Here is a 25,611-nt window from a genome sequence, read left to right as displayed (position 1 = left end):
AAAAAGAACTGTTGGACTAGCTTTGCAGTCATTTAGATTTTATTTTTTTAAAAATCTGAATTTAAAAAGAAATCAACATTGTTAGAAACAAGGTGTTACATAATAAAATAATTTGTCTTATCTGCAAAAAACAAGAAAAAAACAAAACGCGGTGGTGTTGTATAGATAAGTGCATTGTAATAAATGAGCAACTAAAAAAAGTTTGTTTATGTTTCCTGTTTTCTTTTCCCAAGCAGAGATAATGTGTAAGCATGGTGTCAGCTCCCTAAACAAAGGTCAACATCTCTGGGGAACCTTTCCTAAAAAATGTCAACAACTTTGGGGTCCCCCCTTAAAAAAAGTTGACAACTCTGGGAAATGGGGGTGGGGGGACGACAACGACGACCAGAGGGATCTTTGTACCACTGCGCCAGATATGCTTAAGATGGCCCTGCACAGTGCAACTCAGCACCAACAAAATGTGTAAGATGTGTTACTGAGAAAGCTGTCAAACCTTCATTTCCTCCTTGCACTGAACTGCCACAGTCTACAATGACTTATGTGGGCCAAAGAATTGAGGGAAGAACAAGTATATACTATTTTTTCTTGATGATTTTGAAAGTATTGTGTAACATATTTCTTCAAGGAAAAGAGTAAAATGATGGAAATGTTCAAGAACTACCTTGCTATGGTGAAGAACAAATTCCAGAGAGCACCAGCTATGCTAATGACTGATAATGGGAGTGAGTATCGCTCACATGACATGCACCTGACCATTAGGTCCAGTCGTGGCCACTTCTGGGGTTGTGGCACTCATCTCACTTTATTGGTCAAGGGAGGCGGCGTACAGCTTCCGGGTCATGTGGCCAGCATGACTAAGCCGCTTCTGGTGAACCAGAGCAGTGCACGGAAACGCCGTTTACCTTCCTGCCGGAGTGGTACCTATTTATCTACTTGCCCTTTGACATGCTTTCAAACTGCTAGGTGGGCAGGAGCAGGGACCGAGCAACAGGAGCTCACCCCATCACGGGGATTCGAACCGCCGACCTTCTGATCGGCAAGTCCTAGGCTCTGTGGTTTAACCCACAGCGCCACCTGCGTCCCTCTCCAGAGAACATAGACCTAAGCTTATTCCCACATATGTAATCCACTCCTTCTTCTCTGACAAGTGGAGGTGCTGCTGGAGGCCTTCTACAAGATCACCCAAGGGCCTACAGTGGAGGCCAGAAATGTGGCTGTCTGTGCTTTCTTCATCATAGCTTGCCATCACCTGGAGAAAGTGCTTGAATACCTCCCACAGTGTCACGAGCCTGTCTCCAAATTTCTTCCTCTTCTTACCCTTCTTTTTTGCTGCCTCGTGGTAACAGACAGAGGTTTTGGGGGGCTCCTGCTGTGGTACCATAGCCATGCATAGGTCCTTCAAAAGGAAGAGCGATTTCTTCTCTCTGTAGCATGGCAGCAAGCAGAAGACTTGAATCTGCATTCACAGTGACTGCGAGAAAATATGGCAGGAGGTTTTTGCATCGGCCGACCAACAACAACTACTCCATCTGAGGCCGAGCAACTGTACCAAAGCCCCTTGGTGGAATCTGCCACCGCAGTGGTAAGGACAAACCACCTGCTTTCTGGTTTCCTTCTCCCCAGCGTAATATCTAGGGGTTTCTGTATTCAGCATAAAAGCAGGGAAAGTGACTTGCACCTCTCATTCTTGCAGCAACATCTGACCAGCCTGTTGCACGCCCTCCTCAGAATGGAGGAATACAAGGCAGCTGTGCGCCAGAGCTTCCCACAGCTGCTGATCGCTCTCCTGGGAATGCTTGTCAACGTCCCCTATGACCAGGAATTCCACAGGTGAGTTGTGCGTTGGAAAGCGGCCAGTGGAGTCCTTTTCCCCTTCAGCCTCTGGGGGTTTCCAGTCCACTCGGTTTTCCAAGGGAGGCTCTCCTTCAGGCGGCTACTAGGGAGCAAGAATGGGGAATGAATTTCATGCTGTTTGCATGTCAAGGCAGATCTGCATAATTCACAATTTCTGGAAATATCAACTTCTGTGGAAGCCTTGTAAACATGGTTTTCCACTTTGGTTCTTGGTGTTCTGACTTACAATAATCAAATACCGAACAGTACAGAAAACCAGGATCTTTTGATGCTATCCTGCTGAGAGCAGCTCTTTTTCTTTTTTCCAGATAAGGGGTCCTGATTCCCAAAGCCTGTGGCAATGACCCTCTTGGTAGTACTGGCCTTGCTTTGAATACAGAGAGGCTAAGGGACTTCTGCACATCCTTCTCAGCACCACTGGAGAGAAGCTAGAGACAGCCATCATAGACCAGTTTTTCTGCCCGGAGAATTTCAGCCAGGGATTGTCTGCCATGGTGAGGTAAGAGGAAGAACACAGTGACATCCTAATGGTCTGGCAAACGGAGCTCAAGGCATGGGATAGGAATGTGTCCCTGAAAGTGATACTGGTGGATCCCTCCCATGGTGGAAAACATCACCGCTGCTCTTAAGAACAAGGAGTTTGGCAGAATGCCACAAGTGGCTGGAGCTATCTGCATCAAGGTGAGGGGGACTGACCCAGGAGGAAATGGGTGCAGCAAGGAGGCCCTGGCTTGGTTTCTGCCGAGAGTTGGGCTTTGTGTCCTTCAACTCTGTCTTTCCCAGAGGGAAGTGTCCTTCCACTAACAGCAGAGAGTCCCCCAAGGCCAAATTCTGCATCTCTTCTGCCACATCCATGCCATCTTTGGCTACACTGAAGACATGGTGAAGCAAAGTTTGGTCTCTGACCAATACAACCATGTTGTGGTTGTCATACAACACAGCAGAGGCCTCTTTATTGATGAGATCTCTGCGGGTGAAGGGGCTTTTGTGGTCTCCCTACACAAGGCCTTCCTGCAACATTGTTTTTGGGTGGCTCCAAGAAGCGCAGCTCCCAAGGTTCCCCATTTAAAGGCTTTCCTCCGGATGCAGACAGCAGACACCCGCCCTCCCCAGTTTAGACGGCAACCCCAATGGGGGTTCCCCAACATGCCTCCATCATAGTTTGGACCTTGCACCTACATTTACCTTCAATATTCTGTGGCTTATGTCAAGGCTACTTAGAGCCTAAGGATTGTATACAGTTTTGGTGTTCCTCAGAGTAGACCCACTGGACTTGATGTACATGGTGAACTTAGGTCCATTCACTTCCATGGGTTTGCTTCACACAGAACTGTGTTGGATACAACTCTCCATCTGTAGTAAGAATACAGATGGTGGATAAACCGAGAACCTGTCTAAACCTTTCATCACTGAGGAACACACCTAGTGCAACCACATATCGGCAGCTTTTCCAGCTGCGTGCAAGTTTACATGTTTCTTGTAATCTTCTGACGGTAAATACATCCAGACCAAGCAATCTCAGAATCTCTCTTGGACAGCAAAATTCTTGCAAGCTGAGCATGTGAAATAAGGGAAATATATCTATAAAGGCTCTCTTTTACAGTCTTGTGGACAAAAGAAATTGAGGTGTTCAGCAAAATGAGAGCTGTTTTTTTTAAATCACTCCCTTCTTCCCTATGCTTCCATTTTAATATGTTGCACTAATGTCCCCCCCCACCCCCTTCATTTGATTATAGCACAGAGTCACTGATGCAGCAGCAAATTAGATTTTTCTCTTGGCCTTAATGTGCTGCAATAATGAAATCCATGACTTTCAACCTCACAGGTTGACATCACCTGTATATTGGCAGTTCAGAGCTGAAGGCTGGGAGCTCATTTGTCTTACTTGGGCTGGCTTTCTTTCCCGTGAAAGAGCCCCCAAGGAATGATATATTTTGTGCTATCTGAGCTTTCGAGGCTGATAAAATAGTTTTAAAACTCACACACCAAAGAAGCTTTGTTCTTTGGCTTGAAATATATTTTGCTCATACCGTGTCTTAACAGACACCCTGTTTTCAGAGTCTGAGGCACAGGGGTCAGCAGCAGTCTGCATCAAAGATTTTGTAGATGTGTCCCACTTTACAGAGGGCAGTCCTCTGACTAAGGGCACCCCTCACTTTGAAGGGCTGTGTGATCTGAATCTGGCTTTGAAGATAAAGAACCCTAGAAAGGGAGAGCAAAATAGTATGTCCTCTCTTTTTTTTAGTGATGTCAAAGGATTGAATTTCTGTGTCCAGTGAGCATGCTCAGTCCCTTTGCGGTAGGAGGGATTTCATGCCCTTAGGGACGTTCCTGTATATTTTTGCTACTTCTTCAGATTTGTAAATGTTCTGCTTTTGGCCGTTTCTAGTAATCAATGTGACCTGTCCTGTACCAAATTCAAGGTTTCTAGGTGATGGGGAACTATTTTAACAGTTTGGGTACTGCGATGAGTGAGTCAAGTTGCCAGGCAACTTGTACTTATGTGAATGATAGCTTGCAGTAGTGTTAACGTAAAGAGATATGAGCTATCTTTTCCTATAAACAACTATGGATTTTGCTGAAAGTATAATTATAAAAACATGCTCATGCATGATTACAATTATTTAAGCATTATTGCTGCAGGTGTGCGATAGCAATTATAGAAGAGCACTTACGCTGAGATTCAGTTGTACAAATATCAGCACCTGCTTGCTTTACTGAAACAGCTTAATTAACATAATATGTTCTATATTTGATTACACCAAAGTGGAATTGTGTCCACCAAATCAAAGGCACATGTTTCTGCTTCTGAAGCATAATTGCTTAATTGTTGTTGTATATATTATTTTTTTCATAATGTTCCTTGCCTGAAAGTCCTTGACTTCAATGCTGCTTTCAGCTCAAGGAGTTTGGCTCCCTTTCTGTTTCCATTTTAGCAATATGGTTAGTCAGAATTCCAGGGGATTGGCACTGGCAGGGGACTTGAACTGAAAACCTCTGGGTCTTCGGTTGATACATAAACTAATGTGTATTCAAGGCCCAGGAGTCTTCTCAGACACACAAGGAAACAGGGAGGAACAACACTGTTCCAATGATTGGCAGGTGGTATGTCAAGGACTGTCAGGGTTCCGAAGGGTGTGTGGTAGACTGGCAGAGAACCAGGGGAGCGACCCAGGAAAGGGTACCAGTGCTTTATGGGATGTCACACCACCCACGAGGCAGGATCCAGGGGAAGCTGCTGTTTTTCATCTACCACATGCAGCTGCTGTTTTTCATCTACCACATGCAATAGACTGAAGAGCCTGCAAGCAAAATAATTTGCCAACCTCCTGGAATCTCAGCATGTCGTTTCCCATCCAATGTGAAACCATACCAGGCCCTCCTTAGCTAGCAGTTTTATGGGGATCACCCCCTGCATACTTCAATCTGCAGGAATGGATGGATGTTGCCCATTTTATTTATTTTGTGGTCAAAGCACTCCATAGCCACCATCTGCATGCGTGTGTATTCTTTGTTGCATGCGTTTTTCTGTAATTTCTATTATCTGCATGCAACATTAATCCTGCCACAATGTATGAGAAATGCTTTGAACCTTTGAATTGTGCCAAATACCATCTTTAGCCCAGTTCAAAACTTACAACTCCGAAAGCCTGGCCAGTATTATGTTGCAAATGGGAGACACTGGCTGGCAGAAAGCCGGGAGACAATGATTTCCCCTAGCGCCACTCAGAGAGTTTGCAGATCAGCTGACATTTGAACTACGGGTTTCATGGTCTGCAGCTAATACTTTTGACCTACTGTGCAAGCTTTCAACATGTCTAGCAAGCTGGCTGCGCCCATAGCTAAATGTCAGCATGGCCAGACAAGGCAAATCTGTACCTGCTGGAAAGAAGCGACGCTCCCCAGTCCCTTGATCAGGGATAGGCAATGTGGTGCCCTCCAGTTGGACTACAACTCTCATCAGCCCTAGCCAGCCTGGGAGATGTAGTCCAGTGACACTATCTGGCCTAGACTGAGCGTGCTTTAATGATTCATGTTAGGACTTACAGCAAGATGCAGAAATAACAACAATCCTATTTAGAGGAATCTCCATGTTGGATGCAACCCTTAACGACGTCGGGTTTAACTTGAATGTGACTGTTAGAGGCAGAATTAACAGAATGTTTTCAAAACATCCAAGCTTAATATTCATCTTCTCATTAAAGCTGCAGTAGTAGTGGGCAGTGGAGCTCTCAAAGAATATAGCAGAGACTCTCATGTAATTAAAGCAATTACTTCACTTTGGCATATCTGGAAAGTTGCCATTCCCTGTGTTTAATAACGAAGGAACGTAGTTTGACAAGATCTATGCCTCTATGTACCATAAAACAAACTGCTGAGCTGTCTATTACTCGGGCAACACAAACCTATTTTTCATTCTGTTTTGTCAGGTCTAATTTCTCCCAGGAGCCCAGATTGCATTAGTACTCATCAGACTTAGGAGGAAGGGATATTTTTATTATTTTAAAGTTGATCCATTGATTTCTTTTTCTCTCTCCCTCTCTCCGCTGATTAAAAAACACCCACCCACCCACCCCCAGAAACCATTCCATGGCTTCTTTAAATAATATATTCCTCAACAAGCCATGTGTGGAAGTAATTGACAGGAAATACGAAATGCTAGTTTATTTCATATGATTTGGAATGTTTTTAAAAATGAAATGGCAGGAGGTTTTTAAGCAGAGGTTGGATGGCCACCTGTCATGGATGCTTTAGTTGAGATTCCTGCATTTCAGGGGGTCGGTCTAGATGACCCTCAGGATCCCTTCCAGTTCTACGATTCTTGTTTCTGCTCTCTGCAAGCACTGCTTGAAGTGTTGCACAAAACTAATATAACCAGAGGCCGGACGAATGAGCATGTTCTGTTGCAAATGACAGCTCCGCAGTGCCACCTTCAAGCCTTTGAAAAGGCTTATCAGGGACAATGCTTCATTCCCTGTGTGGAGGTCACTGAGCAGATGTTCCAGCTGTGCCTGACTGAAGCGTGCAGCATCCCAAGGTGGGGACTGGGCGGGTACAATCCTGCTTTCTTCCTGAGGACAGCAGGGTGCAGCGGCTGTGTGTGACAATGAATGGAAGAGGCTGGGCATTCCTACTTCCCCGTCTCTTCACCCCCCCCCCCAATCTATCATCCAGCAACAGTGACATCTAAAACAGGAACATCTAAAATAGGCTGTTGAATTAGGTGATGCCCTGAACCAGCACATTCTATGATGGATCCTACGGTCATCTATCATAATAAAGTCAATGCAAAAGAGACCAGAAAAGCCCCTTTTCCAGCAAAGCAATATAACCTCTCTGCCAAATACTGTCTTGCATCATGACCTTGGCAAGCTGGAAGAAAATGCACTTCGTGTGATTTACACGGTTCACCAATTCCTTTGTTCTTCCCCCAGATTAGCTATTTTAAAAATCACTTGCGGTTTGCACCCGCTCACAAAAACTTCATTAATCACTGCAGCAGAGGGTGTATTTTTTTAAAAGGTATGCTACTGTTTTAGGGAACCAAATATAATTAGCTGTTTTGTGATTCATTCAAACTGGCAGCCTTAATTAGCATAATTGATAGGCTGATTAATGAATAAATCATGGATTTAAAATGGGATTTTTAATCAGTGCTGTCCCTTCGAAGAGGGTGTTTCTGTGCCAATCATAATATTCTAAATTATTTGTGTGCACTTCTATTTCACCGAACGTGTCAGAGACGATTTGGCAGTAGCTTTTGTAAGGCAGATACCTTCAATTACTCACAAAGCATATCCTGAAATGAGATACTATATTTATTTAGTTAATGCAGTACTGTTGATTCAAAAAGAAGAAGAAAATTATCTGATTGCCGTATTGCTCAGAGTCCTGCTTGCTCAGAGTCCTGCATGGAGTGAGTCAGTTGTTCTGAACGACAATTCTATATTTTTAGATCTCAAATGTTAACTCTCTCCTGGATAGTATATGACTGAGCAGTCCCAGATAGTGACCATGCCAGCTTCTGCTCTAGGATAAATTTTAACTGCATAATTAGTGGCATGGTGCAAGCGCATTCTTTCTCATCTGGCCTATCCAGTTTTTGTCTTGGTGTGATGACTATTGGTCCCATCAGAGCTTTCCTCCACTCATGCCTCCTGAATAACTGGGGCTGCAGAGAGTTATTAATGTTCCCCCCACTAATAGGTAACAGGAAGGCCACATGATTGAAACAGGGATGCCAGAAAATTCAGACAGAAAGAGGAGTAGAACCGCCTGTGTTTGCTGAGAGCTAGTGTGGTGTAGTGGTTAAGAGCGGTGGACTCGTAATCTGGTGAACCGGGTTTGTGTCCCTGCTCCTCCACATGCAGCTGCTGGGTGACCTTCACTTCTGTGAAGTCTCTCAGCCCCACTCACCTCACAGAGTGTTTGTTGTGGGGGAGGAAGGGAAAGGAGAATGTTAGCTGCTTTGAGACTCCTTCGGGTAGTGATAAAGCAGGATATCAAATCCAAACTCCTCCTCCTCCTCCTCCTCCTCCTCCTCTTCTTCTTCTTCTTCTTCTTCTTCTTCTTCTTCTTCTTCTTCTTCTTCTTCTTCTATTTGTTCCATGTCCAGAAATCAACCCAGCAAATACGGTTGGTGTTTGCTCCTGCTGCTGCTTTTGGCGCACAAACGATACGCAATTGGTGATGTCTCCTCCATTTGCATGGCATTTATTTTGCACCGTGGACTAACATAATCACAATGCCATAATTTAATTAATTACAAAAGAATTATGCACCTTGGGGCACCTTAGACTTGAAACTGAGATTGATTCAGCAAAAAAATAACATTTCAGTATATTGGACTCCACAATGTTTCTATAGGAAGATGTTGGAGGTGTAATGTTGAGAATGCCTTTTGAGGCACGATATGGACTTATCAGTCCTTTGAGTCTAAAATTGTTAGTAACATATATTTGTGTTATTTTAAACTATATTCCTGAAGTATACAGATCAGTGGCTAGACAATGAAAGTGGATTTTGCAAGCCATTATGGTTGCTAAGATACCTACACTTAAGGATAACTGCCCATTGTTTATTTTGCAATGGTTTGAGGACCTCACTGCCCTGGGTACCTTCAAATGTGTTTTGTATTGAATAGACATTGGTTTTGTGTTGACACCTGTTTTGACATCTGCATGGTCCCTATATCCACTGGCAGTCGTTCATTGTTGTTGCTGACATCTGTCGGTCTTGGGAGACATGGAAGAGTGTAAAGGTAAAGTCAAACCGTTGGAAAGTTACAGTGCTTGCTGTGGCTGTAGAGACCAATATGGGAGAGACATATTTTGTTGCAGCTGGGGCAGATGAAGGTGTCCAGTTGTGCTGCTGCAGATGCACCATGGCGTTTCTTCTCTCTGTGCTCCTCCCAGCTATTCCTTCTCTGGTCACTCTGTGGGTACGCAACCTGAGTTTTCTGTCTGCAGGCACTGTGATTATCTGCGAGGGATTCCTATACGGCAGGGTTAATGTTGCCATGTTTGCAGACACTTTGTAATGCAAAGTTGGTCTGTCAACAGGTCTGCTGCCAGAAGCCAGCTTCCCCATAGAGCTCGTCCTTGGGGATTCTGTCATCTTCCATTCTGTGTACATGACCAAGCCAGAGAGCGCCTCAGGTGGTGGAATGGGACGGGCTTCCTTCGGTTCTGCTGGTTTGCGCTCAAGCTGTCCATAGGTTTGGGACAGTCTCTTCAGTTGCTGAAGTGGCCACTTCAGGAAAATGTCATTGCCTTGTTCCTTCCCTTCCTCTTAATACAAAGAGCTGCCAAGGCTATGACTTGGCACACACTTTTGTACTTGTACTAAATGTGTTGACAATGCACTTGATAAGCTACTGAGAGATATTGTATTTTTTTTAATGATATTTTATTAAATTTTTAACAAAAAGAAAGTTGCAAGACAATAAACAATAAACAAAAATCACAAGAGAAGTACAAAAACACACAAATACAAAAATTTAAATTTAACATAAAGAAATAAAAATAAATAAATAAAAAGTCCCTCTTTTTGATTTCTCACCATTCATTAACTTATTTTCCTGACTTCCTCACACCTCCCTTTTTTGTATTCCATTTAAAAATTGGTTCAGCAAATTCATACCCTCTTAATTTATCCTTAATTATTTTTCCTCACATTTTATAGCTTCAAATTTTCGTCTAATATCAATCCATTCTTGCAGTGAGAGATATTGTAATTGAGGGACTCAGGTATTTACCTTCCCAGTGAAAAAGGCATGGAAAGTCGTTTTGAATAAAGAGGGACAGGATTGCCATTTCCTTCATGAATGCTTACATTGAACAAGGAGCACAATTTGGGCTGGCAACCCAACACCGACGTGTATTTCCAGTCTCCAATACGTTCATTTCTGTTCAGGGTTCTAGCCAGCCTGGAAGAGGAGGCATCTCATGGCAAGAATAAATTCAGGAGAGGGTAAGGGACACCTTTTCCTTGTCCCTCTACTCCACAGACTTCCCTTGATTTCCCTTCTTTTGAAGGCTTCTGATCCTTTCCTACTGTATTTTTGGAAAGTTATTTGCCTGTCTGCTTTGCATTTGGGCACTTCTTACAATATTGTAACCAAATTTTGCACGATGGTTCCTGAGATCAAGGAATAGGTTTTCATCTGTTTGGATTCAATTGGATGCCATTTTGAATCAATATGGCCGACTGAACGTTTCAATATGGCACTGATTTTAACCAGTGATTTTTAAAAAACTGTGATTTTCCCTTTCTTAGAATCCCCGAGCAAAGGTGCACGAGACTGTATGTTTGTACATTTTCCAAAACGTGGGAAATTTTCCTGGATCTGAAAGACAGAGAAGGGAGTTTCCATTTATTTTGTCTGTTAATCTCATAGCATTCATCCCCTCAACCCTAAGTCCCACCTGCAGGATAATGTAGGGGACTTAGGCAGGTGAGTTCTCTTTCTCCCTCCCTTTGTCCCCACCCCAAAATCTAATACTCTGGGTCTCATAGACACATACAGTCGACCTGACACCTGATTCCTTTCAACCACTTTTGTCTTCTCCTCGGGGGCCTGAGAATGGCCCATAGAAATCCAAAAATCTAGCCTGTCCGCGACTGGGCAACAGTCTCTCTCTCTGTCTCCCTCTCTCCCTCTCCTCCATTAAAAGCTAGCAGCAAAGGCAGGAGTTCCTATATTTGGTGTTCAGTTTTAACCTGGAAGTTTCGTCTCCGAACAATGAGGTACGTTACTCTTGAGCAGGCATAGGCAAATTCGGCCCTCCAGATGTTTAGTGACTACAACTCCCATCATCCCTAGCTAACAGGACCAGTGGTCAGGGATGATGGGAATTGTAGTCTCAAAACATCTGGAGGGCCGAGTTTCCCAAGCCTGCTCTTGAGTATCTTACCTCGCCTACTGTCAGTGTTTAAGCACCACTTTTGGAAAACTAGGGCAGACTTGCAACACAACCCCTTTCTCCACACACCCCACAATCACATCCCATTCATATAGTCTCATGAATCATAATCATGTTTTAATTACGAAATTGCATTCTTCCATACTGTTCCAATTATACTATGGACTGCACTGGGCTCTTCTACCATGTCCCATGCTGCTGCAGCCTAATATTTGTAATAGAAGTATATACAAGGGAAATGTTTTTATTGTTTTTATTCTACCGGTGCTTTTTTGAGGAGGGATGGCTCCATTATCACTTTCAGTTGGGGTGGCTACAGGTCCTACTTTACAGAGGATGGTTGTCTGTTTGAAGTATTGACAGATGGCAATGGTCACCCTGCTTGCAAATGGTAGGCACTCAGCCATCTGAGCTTGCTGTTAGAGGGAATTAGCATTATATCAAAAAGCGCCCTGATTGTGACACTATGTGTAATCAAACATTCAAGTTGTGGAAATTGCTCTGCAGGCTATTCCTTTTTGCATTTTTTTTAAAAAAATTAAAAAATGATTTTCTCCACGATGAAATGTGAAGGGAAACTTATTTTAGTTATTTGAGAAAGCTTACGCACCCTCACCTGCTTGCTTTCAAGCTTGTTGGTGTAATAAATGGTTTTCTGTGTCAATCCATAATCAACTTCAACGTTTTAAATTACTGTTTGGATTTACTTGGTAGATTTTTGTGAGTCATAACAAACCGAGGAGGCTGATGAAATGCCACAGGAAGCCAATCATAAGATAAATGGGAAAACTCTCATAACCTTGACAGTGAAATGCCAGCTGTCACGACCAGAATCATTAAAAGATATCAGTCGTATTGCAAACCCACCTTCCGTTCTCTGATTAAAATCTGCTCACCCGCACTGCCTCTTTGTAAAAGAATGACAGAAGGGAGCCCCGGCACACAATTTGTTGTTCTAATATTGACAGAATGCATGTCCGTGGAATGGCTTGCCTCTTTCACGAAACCCATGGTGGGAAGAGGATGTGTCTCTATGGGTTCTGTGTTGTGAGATGCACACATTTCCTCATTCAGAATTCAGCAGCTCAGGTCATGGGCATAGCCAAGGGGTGGGGTGGGGGTGGGCAGCTGCCCCATCAATCAAGTAAAACAATAGAAATACTTAACAATAGAAGTACTTAACTAACTGACCAATCACGTTGGTTCTGCCCCCCTAACAATAGTCCTATTATTACTTATATATAAAAACAACTCTGGACCAGGTTACCTGAAAACCAGATTTCCCCTCCATTGCCCTTTAAGGGCATAAAGATAAATAAACCAACTCTGTTCCTCTAATTTTAGCAGTAGCCCACAATAGGTCTTCTGACAACTCTCATCCCATGCTGATACCTAAAAGGCCTTTGCTACACCGTTCAGAAGGTTGGCGGTTCGAATCTTCGCAACGGGGTGAGCTCCCGTTGCTTGGTCCCTGCTCCTGCCAACCTAGCAGTTCGAAAGCACATCAAAGTGCAAGTAGATAAGTAGGTACCGCTCTGGCAGGAAGGTAAACGGCATTTCCGTGCACTGCTCTGGTTCACTAGAAGCAGCTTAATCATGCTGGCCACATGACCCAGAAGCTGTACACCAGCTCCCTCGGCCAATAAAGCGAGATGAGCGCCGCAACCCCAGAGTCGGCCACGACTAGACCTAATGGTCAGGGGTCCCTTTACCTTACACCTGCAGTGGTCCACCAGCCCTAGGAGGGCTCAGCCTTGCTCTACTTCTTTTATTCCCACAAAAGGTTTCCTATAAAAAATATCTGATTCTTCCATGTCACATGGTTGACAGCCCTCTTCTGAAAGATGACACATACTGTGTCTGGTCAGGGAGATGCAATGTCCTGGAGACAGTTCATTAATGCAGTAAAAATACACAACCCCTTTGCTAGTGCTCCACTGTCTTTTTGTAGCATACTGACTACCCCCCACTCTACCTCCCATGACTCGCTCCTGGAAAATGGCCCATCCCTGCAGAATACCTTGGAGAGATACTTTCCTCTTTATCACTGTTTAGCCTTTCAAGACACAACTTTTTTGAAGATGTTATTCGTTTCAATCGCACTGAGCTGCATTTACCGTATTTTTCGCCCCATAGCACGCACCGCCCCATAGGGCACACCTAGGTTTTTTTTTTTGGGGGGGGGAAATAAAGGAAAAAAATTATTTCCCCCCAGGTACGGGGCTGGCGCGGGGGAAGCCCGGGCTTCCCCGACCCCAGCCCCGAGAACAGCCAGCTATCCGCAAGCCTAGGGAGCCCGGCGGGAGGTCGGGTGCAGAGCTGCCTGCATTCTGAAGCCTGGAGCGCGCTGAACAGCGCGCCCGGGCTTCACGCAGCTCTCCGCAAGCCTGGGGAGACCGGCGCAACTTTGTCCCGGGCTCCCTAGCGTTGTGCAGAGCTGCGTGAAGCCTGGGACTGCAGGCAGCTCTGCACAGCCCTCGGGAGCCCGGCGCAACTTGGCGCCGGGCTCCCTAGGGCTGCGCAATGCCGCGTGCAGCCCGGGACTGCAGACAGCTCTGCGCAGCTCTCAGGAGCCCAGCGCGACTTGGCGCCGGTCTCCCAAGGGTTGCGCAGAGCTTCCTGAAGCCTGGAGAGCGAGAGGGGTCGGTGCGCACCGACCCTTCTCGCTCTCCAGGCTTCAGCGAAAGCCTGCATTCGCCCCATAGGATGCGCACACATTTCCCCTTCATTTTTGGAGGGGCAAAAGTGCGTCCTATAGGGTGAAAAATACGGTAACGCACTCAGGGATGGTGGGTTATAAATGCCTAAATTTGGTTTCCCAAATTGTCATTATCCAGGCATTGACAAGATCCAGGCCTGCTTAGCTTCAGCAAGGCGGTGGCCTAATATGCCTTCCCACCATACCCCAGGACCTTTGTAAATAATAGAAATCCAGCACCGTCTCTTTGGAGTCATAAGCTAACAAAGAATTCCACATGTTTGAGAATTCTGATGAAACAGAAGCAGGAGCAGAAAATGCTGATGTCTGCTTATTTGCCCTATATCTGGAATGGAAATCAATCTAGCAAATATAATTGGCAATTGCTGTTGTTGTTTTCAGTCCACAAGCTACACATAACTGATGACTCCCTCGCTCCATTTGCATTGCGTTTCCTTTGAAATTGAAATGAATGGTGTGGAACAAGGGTCGGCAAGGTTTACCACACCTGGGCTGTTTCACTCCAGCAGAGATCCCTCTGTGGGCTAGATGACGCGCACGCATAAGCGCATGCGCCTGTGATTTTCGACGTCTCTGCATGCGCAGATGCAATTTCCGGCGCCGCAGAAGCGAGTCCCTATACCGCACTGCACTGGTTTAGCACAGCACGCGGGGACTTGCCGAGCAAGCAGCTCAGTTTGGGGCCAGCTCGTGGGATGGTTAAACGACCCCCGTGGGCTGCTTGTGGCCCATGAGCCTTAGCTTGCCCACCCCTGGTGTGGAATGTTGTAATGATAGTAAAATTCCACCACAGCGGACAGCGAGCTGAATAATGTAGTTTTTGTCTGAAGCTGAGCTGCAGCAGAACAGAAAAGCTCTGCATGTGACAACGAACATGGGTGAGAATGGAAATAGATGCCGCTTTCCATTTCTGGAAGGTCTATTTTGTTCAGCCAAAATTTATCTCCTTGTAGTCCCTTCTTCCCATCCTATTCCCAGGACTTATGCCTACAACATATCTTGAACATATGCCTTGGGATGTCAGGCAAGGATTCAGCTGGAATGAGGGAACGGCAGTGAGATCAGTCAGGATAGCAGGTCTGGTGATATTCCCTGGCCTTTGCCAAAGTTTTCAGATCAGTACCCACCCTGGAAGAATGGCAGATGAAAGTAATGGACTATATGGAATTGGTGGAAATGACTGGCAGAATCCGAGACCAGGGAGAAGAGTTGGTGGAAGAAGATTGGAAGAAATTTAAAGATTATTTACAGAAACACTGTAAAATTATTGAATGTTAAAATGATGTTGGAATGAAACGAAGCAGTTTTAGTAATAAGGTTAAATAGGAATATGTAAAAATGGATTGATATTAGATGAAAATATAAAGTTATAATATGTGAAGATAAAGAACTAAGATAAAACAAAGAGGGTAAGGATTTGCTGAATTAACTATCTGAACTGGAATACAAAAAAGGGAGATGTGAGGAAGTCATGAAAATAAGTAAATGAATTGTAAGATATAGAAAGAGGGATTTATTTTTAACTGTTTTTATTTTTTCTGGAATTTGTATTTTTTGTTTTTTGTTTTTATCATTTTTGTAACCTTTCTCTTATTGAAATTTTAATATATTTTTTTTAAAAAAACAAAGTTTTCAGATCAGTCTTCTTTGTTTGTCTGTGCACAAAGTAGAGCTGTTCCTGTTGTCTGTAGACTGCCATTATTGCACAGGAGCAAGGTCTTGAAGACCAACAAATGAACAATTTCTCGTCCTTCAGCTATCTGTCAGTATGCCCCCACCTGCTTTAATCTTCTCTTATCTAAGCTAATCACAGACACACTTCCTTCAGCCTCTTTCACAGGATTTGCCCTTTTACACTCTTTATTATGTTAACTGGGGGGAAAAAACACCACTCTGTTGGGTTGTTTGGGTGCATCTGACTCCTGGAATGGAGACGGAAAAGCTGGTTTAGCTGGTCTGCCTGTGGACATTTTTTAAAAAATGTATTGCTTTTGGACTTTCATGCATACACAAATTCTGAGCATGGAGATGGGGTGGGTGGGCTGAAAAGTTGTGTGCATGGCACCAACCCAACCCAACTGCAATTGAAAATGGTGGCTGCACAGGCCCCAGCCTCTCCTCGAGCTATGGGCATGATAGCAAGCACTGGTTCTGTTATGTACTGAAGTTCTCACCCTGGGCCAACGGGGGGATACTGTAGATAGTTCAGGTCCACATATGCAAATAAAGGATCGAAAGTGACGTCCAGTGATTGGATAGTTACAGAAAATGGTTACTGTTGCATTCTAGTGGAGCTCTATATAAGCAGGCTGGCTGGCTGAACCCGTCAGTTCAGTTCTGTTCTGGCCTGTGAATAAACAAGAGCTGTTTGAAGAATCGCTGTGTCGTCTGATATGTTCACCCACAACTTAACAGGTCCCATCGCAGCTGAGGAAGCCTGGTAGTCCAATGATCATTTCTTCCAGATGCAAATGGGTGGCGATAGTGCCCTAAGACTTGTGGTGGAGAAAGATGAACTGGCAAAGGACTGTATTTCATTATAGTCTTCACTACAAAATGCATAATGTGATTTTACTTGCAATCTGAGCTAAGTTGGCTCCCTTTCTTGATGTGCTCTGCATTAATTTGAATGTTTCTCCCCAGGAGGACAATCAGTGAGCCAACTTAGCACATTCAACTTCAGTTTTCCCCATCTATAAAATTGGTTGATGTTTCCAAGCGTATCCTCTTCCTGCAAAATTCCTTAAATGATAAGCTTCCTAACGTCATGCTGTGCATCAGAAAGGTGAAGAACTAGCTTAGTAGTCGCATGGGGTGGGAAAGGAATGCTTTAGGGGGTTGTTATGGGGAGACTGGCAGGTGGGTTGGGAAGCAGAGTGAGGCAGGTCACAGCCCCATGTATTATAAAACAAAATGCTAAGAATATGGCCTTTGACTTTAATTGGCCATTAGCCCCATGCGACAAATGGCTTATTGGATGAGAGTTTGTTATTCTGTTTCTCTTTCCAGCAGTGCAGGGGACATTGATGATTGCATTACAGATGTCCTCTTGGATATTGGCCATCTCTTAAAAAAACAAACCCAAATGCATCTGGAGAGATTGATAGTGGCAGGTTGACCTTCAAGCACCCACTGTTCTGCATGACACCTTTTCTTCAAATGTCATTCCCTCAAGTGATGAGTGCCAAGAGGATTGGTGCCCAAACTCAGCATGTGGAGTGTAGGTGGGTTCCCACAAGGCAAGACACAGTGATAACAGCAAGAACCCTTATTGAACTACATAGCTGGGTAACAAGGGCAAAGCAACTGCTTATATACATTTCTGAAAGCCTGGGCCACTCCCACTCTCAACCTCATTGGCTGTCTAAACTTCCAAGCTGCCAATCACGACTCAGAGTTCAAGGGCCAATGGCAGAGGCCCAAATCCTGAAATGTTCTGTGATTGGACATCATGTATCGAATCAGCACACAGGAGCTCAGGCAAACACAGACCACTGAATGCATAGCAGCATGCATGGAGGAAACCCTGAGGTTTGCAACAGCGCTAAAGAATCTTGCAGGGTGGGGGGAACTCTGAGGGCAAAACAATCACAACCATACCCCAGTACAGTTGTACCTCAGGTTACAGACGCTTCAGGTTACAGACTCCGCTAACCCAGAAATAGTACCTCGGGTTAAGAACTTTGCTTCAGGGTGAGAACAGAAATTGCGCCTCGGCAGCGGGAGGCCCCATTAGCTAAAGTGATACCTCACATTAAGAACAGTTTCAGGTTAAGAATGGACCTCCAGAACGGATTAAGTTCTTAACCTGAGGTACCACTGTACAGCACAATGAGAAGAGTCTATGCACAGTAACATTTGAATGTTGAGCATTGGTTGTAGGAGAATATAAGTTTGGAGTAAGGGTGAAATGCTTGAATAATAATAATAATAATAATAATAATAATAATAATAATTTATTATTTATACCCTGCCCATCTGGCTGGGTCCCCTCAGCCACTCTGGGCGGCTTCCAACAAAACACTAAAATACAATAACCTATTAAACATTAAAAGCTTCCCTAAACAGGGCTGCCTTCAGATGTCTTCTAAAAGTTCAGTAGTTATTTTTCTCTTTGACATCTGGTGGGAGGGCGTTCCACAGGGCGGGCGCCACTGCCAAGAAGGCCCCCTGCCTGGTTTCCTGCAACTTGGCTTCTTGCAGCGAGGGAACCGCCAGAAGGCCCTCGGTGCTGGACCTCAGTGTCCGGGCAGAACAATGGAGGTGAACTTGAGCTCCTTCCTGTTTAAAGTTTTCTGTAGGAGGGCATGGTTGTCTGGCAGAAACCCTAAGAGCACCTATGTCAAAGTTTTGTTACAGACCGCACTCAGACATTTTTCTAATATCAAACTCCTGCATGGATTGCACTTATTTTCATTACAGGATTCCATTCCCCACTATCAATTTGCAGATAAAATAACACACTTTATTGACCTTACTAACAGTTGCACCTACAGCTTACACGTTTTGAAAATAGAACGAGAGTAAAACTACGTAAAACTAAGCTTTCTGTTAATGTCAGGGGTATGATAGCTGGAAGGTGCGATTTCATCAGAACTCAGAAACAAAGCAGGGTTGGTTGCCTCTGATCTGTGTACAGGAGACCTCAAAATACACATACATGAGCACACCAGAGGCCGATTTACTTGCTGGCGTCTGTACCACTAAGGTAACCGGGGTTTCCTGTGAACTGGAGCATTAGTGTATTGGGCAGCTTGCTAGAAGTGTTATTTTTGTAGCTTAAACAATTTTGCTGGCTTTTGGAAGTCCGCAGAGGTATCAAGTAGTGTTTTGGGGGGGGGGGGGTGGAGTTGGGGGAAAATGTCACTTCAGTGTTTAATTGTCAAAACTATTTAATTTTCAGGACTACTTTTATTGTAATAAGCCAAGAAGAGTCGGGCTGGATCAGCCTAAAAGCCTAGGACCCTCGTACCTACAGGACCGTCTCTCCCGGTATGCTCCACAGAGGACCTCAAGGTCCATAAATAGCAACACCCTGGAGGTCCTGGGCCCTAAGGAAGTTAGATTAGCCTCAGCCAGAGCCAGGGCCTTTTCAACATAGCCCCGGTCTGGTGGAATTCTCTGCCTCATGAGACCAGGGCCCTGAAGGATCTGATTTCTTTCCGCAGGGCCTGTAAGACAGAGTTGTTCCGCCTGGCCTTTGGCTTGGAATCAACTTGATCTCTTCCCCCTCTTTCCTTTTTCCTTTCTCTTTCTGTGATGGAACTCCTATTTGGGGACTTCCCTGGCTTTTTTCTGGCCCATGTAGGACCAGTCTGGATAGTTGGCCTTGGTGAAGACTTGACATTTTCATCCCCCAAAAAAGTTTTTGATTTGAGTTCCTACTGAAATGAGGCTGCATTTTGATGTTTTAATGTTGCATTTTAATCTTGTTTTTAAGTTGTATTTCAATCAATTGTTTTTATACCTGTGTCAGCTGCCCTGAGCCCGGTCTTGGCTGGGGAGGGTGGGGTATAAATAAAATTATTATTATTATCATCTCAGCATCCTGTTTCCGGCAAGCAATGCACAAGAGCAGCAGGCATTTAGAGACATACTGAGTGATCATGACAGCCACTTCAACTATCACAGGATCATAGAACTGGAAATGTCACCTTGTCTAACCCATAAGTGATGAAGGAACATAGCTGTCAATGTTTTCCTTTTTTATTTTTATTTTTATTTATTTTTTATTAAATTTTTCCATAAGATCTCCAATCATACAAATTTTCACATCACATATTTTAACTTATTAGACCTCCCTCAACTTCTCTGACAATCATCCGAAGTTAAATTTCTATCTTCACATTCCTTAATTTTAGTATCGCCTTTAAATACAATTTTTAAATCCTCATTTACATTCTTGCAATATTCCTTATTTTTTCCACAAAGCTTCTTTAAAACACACTAGCGTTGTGTATTCCTCACATACAGTTTTCAAATATTCTCTAAATTTTCCCCAGTCCTCTAAAAACTTATGATCTCTTTGGAATCTAATTTTCCCAGTTAATTTGTCCAGTTCTGCAGTCTGTTAGTTTTGTTCTCCATTCTTCCAAAGTCGGTACTTCTTCTTGTTTCCATTTCTGAGCCATCAATATCCTCGCTGCTGTTATTGCATACTGAAAGAGTTTACAGTCCCTCTTATTTATTTCCTTTCTAGTTATTCCCAGTAGGAAGGTTTCTGGTTTCTTTACAAAGCTATATTTTAGCATTTTCTTTAACTCATTCTATATCATGTTTTCCTTTTTTTAAGGGAAATTCCTTTATTCCGAATAGGATTCCTCGCGAGAAAAGGGAAAAGTTGACAGCTATGTGAAGGAAACCCAGTACCACAGCAGTCATGCACATCCTTGATAGGTGACAATCCAGCCTCTGCTTGAAAACCTCTAATGAAGGAGAGACCATCACCTCTCAAGATGAACTGTTCTACTGTTGTCCCTCCTTGTAACATATCTAAGTCCTTCAATGTTTCCACATAGACTTGATCCTTCACTCAAAGGACTAGTAGCCACTGATAGCCTCATTCTGCATGGGCTTGTCTAACAATTTGTCTTTTAAAGCTAACTAGGTTGACAGCCGGGACACGGGTGGCGCTGTGGGTTGAACCACAGGCTAGGACTTGACGATCAGAAGATCGGTGGTTCGAAGCTCTGTGACGGGGTGAGCTCCCGTTGCTCGGTCCCTGCTCCGGCCAACCTAGCAGTTTGAAAGCACGTCAAAGTGCAAGTGGATAAATAGGTACTGCTCTGGTGGGAAGGTAAATGGCATTTCCGTGTGCTGCTCTGGTTCTCCAGAAGTGGCTTAGTCATGCTGGCCACATGACCTGGAAGCTGTACGCTGGCTCCCTCGGCCAGTAAAGCAAGATGAGCGCTGCAACCCCAGTCGGCCATGACTGGACCTAATGGTCAATGGTCCCTTTACCTAGGTTGACAGCCAAGTCTTTATGAAAGAAGACAGATCATGTGGTTTTTGGGTGGGTTTTTTTTTTACAAAAAGGGTCCAAACTACACAGTGCTCCTGGAAATACATTGAATGTCGTTTCCCTCTGATGAGAAAAACCTTTAAAAATCGTCAAAGTTAAGAAAAAGTGTCTCTCTGAGCATGTGCAAAATGCCCCATACAACACCATCATTTAAAAAGTGCATTAACAATTTATTTCTCTTTCTGCAACTCCTGCAGCCAAGCTGGTGCCAAATGTATTGCTCTGCTTTCCTTTGGACCCATGCTCTGCCCTTGACCTCTGACCCCTGGCTCATAGCTGTTCATCTCATTTATACATCTGCTTAACACCCCTCCCAAACGTAATGTGAATATTAATTTCAGTGGCGTAGCGTGGGGGGTGCAAGGGGTTAGGGTTAGGGGGTTAGGGTTAGGGGGCGCAAATCCATGGGTTAGGGGGCGCAAATTACTTGCCTTGCCCCGGGTGCTGGCAACCCACGCTACGCCACTGATTAATTTGTCTTCATGGCCTGTTTTAAGATGTATAAAGTGAAACCTGCAAAGTTGACAGAAGCACTGTCAGGTGTTTCCTCTTCATTTCTCTTGACTTCTTTCTTACTCACATGTGTAATCAGATTAAACAAACCTTTCTGTGTGATGCATGACTTGAAAACAACACAGGCTTGAACAGGCAAAGGAAGTTTCCCTGCCAATTCCTTACTGCACAAGAGTTTTGAAACCAGCCTTGACCTGATATTCCCTCTCTCCTTTCTTCTGGTTTTCTTGAGAAGCCACTTAAACTCATTTTGAGCCAAGCATGATCCAGAGAAGTCTGCTGTTATAAATCACCCAATACCTCCAGGGGGAAACTTTGCATTGCCTGCAGATAAAAAGCGAAAGGAACAACAACCCAGATGCCATCTATTCATTAATGTGACCCAGCAAAGTGGTTTTCCCTCCCAAGTCTTGCGTTTGCTTGCCCTGGTGAAATACAGTGTGGTCTTGATTGGGAGATGGAGGGCAAATGCAAACTCGTGTTGGCGCATGAATTCACTTCTCGAAGGGGAGGTTTGTGAATATGTTCTTGACTGATGTATCTCATTTGCCTCCCCCTGAAGCAAAAAAGCCTCTTCATTAACCTGAAAATGTTGACAGCTCTCTGTATGCACAACTCTCAGTCCTTTCCCCTGCTTGCTGCTCTGTGCTATAGAGCAGTGGCGTAGCGTGGGTTGTCAGCACCCGGGGCAAGGCAAGTAATTTGCGCCCCCTAACCCATGGATTTGCGCCCCCTAACCCGTGGATTTGTGCCCCCTAACCCTAACCCCCAGATGTTGTGCCCGGTGCGGCCGGCCTCCCCTGCACCCCCCATGCTACGCCACTGCTATAGAGGGGTATCACACAATGGGTTTTATTCTGCAGAAGAAGGAGTGGGAGCAGATAGACTTAGACAATAAATATTCATGATGAAGAGTCTGTGATGTTAAATACTGTGCTGTCAGCGGGACTAATTATTCACGGTCAGCTTTAAAAGGCAAGGAGGCTTTACAAATATTGGAGTAACATAATACAGATAGAAATCGATTTAACTCTCAGGTTATGCATTCTGAAACTGGTGACAACCTCTGTTAGCAAATATCAGGACAGCTACACTGATGACTTGGACAGAAAGGTATTGATTTACGCTAGGAACACATCTCGCTTTGCACATCATTTAAGTGTGCTGAGCCTCAAAAGATGGTTAAATGCCTCTTTGTTAGAGCCAGATCTACATATATAACAGATTAATAGGATTGAGTGACCTGCACACCACATGAAACAGATACTTTGCCCTCTCCTTGTGGAAAAGAATTTTTTCCCCAGTTCAAAGCAAGGTAATATCACATATCATGAAGGACATTTGTGTGAAGTGTCAGACTCTGCTTTGATTGAAAGAAAATGCCAGAACGAAGAGGGGCTGAAAGGTTCACCTCTACACTCCCAATCAATTATAATTCCCCCCCCCCTCAAGAGGACTGAATTAGGCACTCTACTTTACAGGATTTTAAAAGGGCAGAGGCCCTGATATAATCAAGGGTGAAACTGCATATGATTATGCTATTTCCATGCATTTAAAATACAGAACTGCCCCAATCACATACAGTGGTACCTCGTGTTAAGTACCTGTAATGGTTCTAGGGGTTGCTTGTGCGTAAATCGGCGCCACGCTTGGCTGGGTTACCTGGGTGAACCCTTTCTGTCCGGACAGCCACTCAACCGTGACTGTCTCAATCGCTGGCAGAATCCGTCAGTGGGCGTTTCTTGAACTTCTTCCAGCAAAGAAGCTCTTTGACGCCTAGTCTCCGCCTACTCTCCCTGCGCGGAAGCCTTCTGCGCAGGGAGGGTGTGGGCAGCGGAGGACCCGTGCTCTCCCCGCTGGTCTCCGGCGAGGAGTCATGGAGCCACCTCGCCGATTCCCCCATCTGCCCCCCTTCTCCACTGGTGCTACGCTGATTTCCTTCCCCAGAAGATGGGCTGCCTCTCTCCCTCCTGGGACCCTCTCCGGAATCCCTCTGGTGCCCTCCCTCTCCCTCTGGCTCCGATGGCAGTTCCCTGACAGTACCTAATTCGTTCTGGAGGTCCGTTCTTAACCTGAAACTGTTCTTAACCCAAAGCACCACTTTAGCTAATGGGGCCTCCCGCTGCTGCCGCACTGCCGGAGCACGATTTCTGTTCTCATCCTGAAGCAAAGTTCTTAACCTGAAGCACTATTTCTGGGTTAGCGGAGTCTGTAACCTAAAGTGTATGTAACCTGAAGCATATGTAACCCGAGGTACCACTGTATAAAGAGAGACCGTGTGTGTGCATGTGCATGTATGTTTCTGGTTTTAACCGTACAAAGGGGGAGGAGTGCTGAATCTTACCACTTTCCGACAGCCAACCTCCCTGCAGCCGATCTCTCCACAGGCTTTTCTTGCAACTGTTTTGGTTTTAGAGCTCCACTGAGTAGAAAAGATGGTTAAGGAGAGGCTGTAAGAAAATAATTTGCAGACCAGAAGAGGGTTCTGTGCGCCCTTCGTTGTGGAAATCAGATGTCCTGATCCGTCTTTCTATGCAAGTAAGCAGCAACATGTCACTGAAGTGGTTTTGAAGTGGAAGTGTACCAGATCATCTACAGATCACCCAGCTTTATCAGCTGCAATGTTTCCTACATCCAAATTTTAACTCTACCCATTCCATTGTCCTTGTTCCAGCATACCCAGTCTCCCCCCACCAACGTAAATTAGTTGTGGTATAACATCATGCAACCCTGCTTTCATTTTTGTACTTTCTGTTTAGACCAGTGGTTCTCAAACCTTTTTCTCTGGGCCACACTTTCAGAATAAAAAAATTAATTGTGCCACACTGAATTTTTTATTGATGAGAAAAACATTGGCAAACACAAAGAAACAACTCCTAGCAGTGCTTGATTATAACATAGAACACAATTACTTTACAATATGATCATGGGGCATCCAGAAGATATAAAACAATGCAGCCACATAAGAACAGAAATCATTCTCAAAATGTAATGATAAACGATACTATTACATATGTAAGTATGTATACGAACTCAATGAGAGGTGTGAGCCTGCTTTTGCCGGGTAATCTCATATCTATTAGGTCTAATTTGAGATGAGCAAACTCTCATTTCCTCATTAGCACAAAGAAGCCTTTCTCTTTTCTGTTCTTTCATCTTTGTCAGAGTTGAAGCTGTTCTTTGAAATTCATACTTCTTCAAATTTTGTGATGTAGTTTTCCAACCAAGGTGTTAAGAAATGCATGTAAGTATAAATTCTTATACTGAACATAACATTAAAATGCAATATGTATGGGGAAATTGCTTGCAGAAATGTATATATTAGGGGGAAATCGCATAAAAATGCATATTTGGAGAGGTGCACAGTAAAATGCTGATGGATTTTCATGAGGACTTTTAAAAAGGCAACAGACTTGCATAATTTGTGACCTTCTCTGTGTTATCACATTTCCCTTTCCTGCCATTTGCTAGAATTCTACAATTGTGCCTGGGCAGGTCTCTATATCAGCCACGTATAAAAGTAAATTAGGACATTCAAATCAAAAGTTCATGATAGTCACATTCCTGCTCTGTTTCAGCCTTCATACTTAATAGAAATTTCTTCTTGATACCTATCAAACACCACATTCATTATTTGATTTCAGCTTCATTGTTTCAGGACCATGGACAGCACAGACGTCACAAAAGGTGGAATCTACACGCATATAAAAACTGATTTGAAAATGCTTTTTTAAAAGAAAAGTTCTAAAAAATACATTGAATTTTCCACAAGACTCACCATCTAGTGTCACATTGTAGATTGCACTTAAATCACACTTAAAACGTTTTGTTTGCAGCGGTATAGCTGAGTTCTAGGTTGCTTGTTCACCTCTCTTATATGAGATCTGTACACAGCAGGTATGACACTAACTCCAGTGGTGCCTCCTGATTGTGGCCTGTAATTTCATCCATATTCTTGTAGGGCTTCCATGCAGGAGAACCACTATGTTTGGGGACATGGTAAGGGCAAAACCTTCCTTTCGGGCCCACATCAACAAGTGTTCCATGAAACACTTTGTTCCAACCAAGAGGCATTATAC

At 44.1% G+C, this 25,611-nt stretch overlaps 2 long non-coding RNA genes across 2 annotated transcripts in view; one reads left to right on the top strand and one right to left on the bottom strand.

Moving 5' to 3' along the window:
• LOC310848924 overlaps window positions 1-23,740 on the bottom strand; it is an 87,767-nt gene extending 64,027 nt beyond the window's left edge. The window contains exon 1 of the long non-coding RNA XR_014566696.1: window positions 23,713-23,740. This is a non-coding gene — a long non-coding RNA (uncharacterized lncRNA). The remainder of the gene's footprint in view (window positions 1-23,712) is intronic.
• On the top strand, window positions 524-4,908 carry LOC310848910. Its single transcript, XR_014566677.1, has 3 exons — window positions 524-1,582; window positions 1,694-1,830; window positions 2,163-4,908. It is a non-coding gene; the product is annotated as an uncharacterized lncRNA (long non-coding RNA).
• Window positions 23,741-25,611: the final 1,871 nt, after the last annotated feature.

Source organism: Podarcis gaigeae, assembly GCF_964106915.1.
Source record: "Podarcis gaigeae genome assembly, chromosome: 7".
Lineage (NCBI taxonomy): Eukaryota > Metazoa > Chordata > Lepidosauria > Squamata > Lacertidae > Podarcis > Podarcis gaigeae.
Note: the sequence above shows the minus strand (reverse complement) of the source record. Positions and strands in the feature narration are given on the sequence as shown.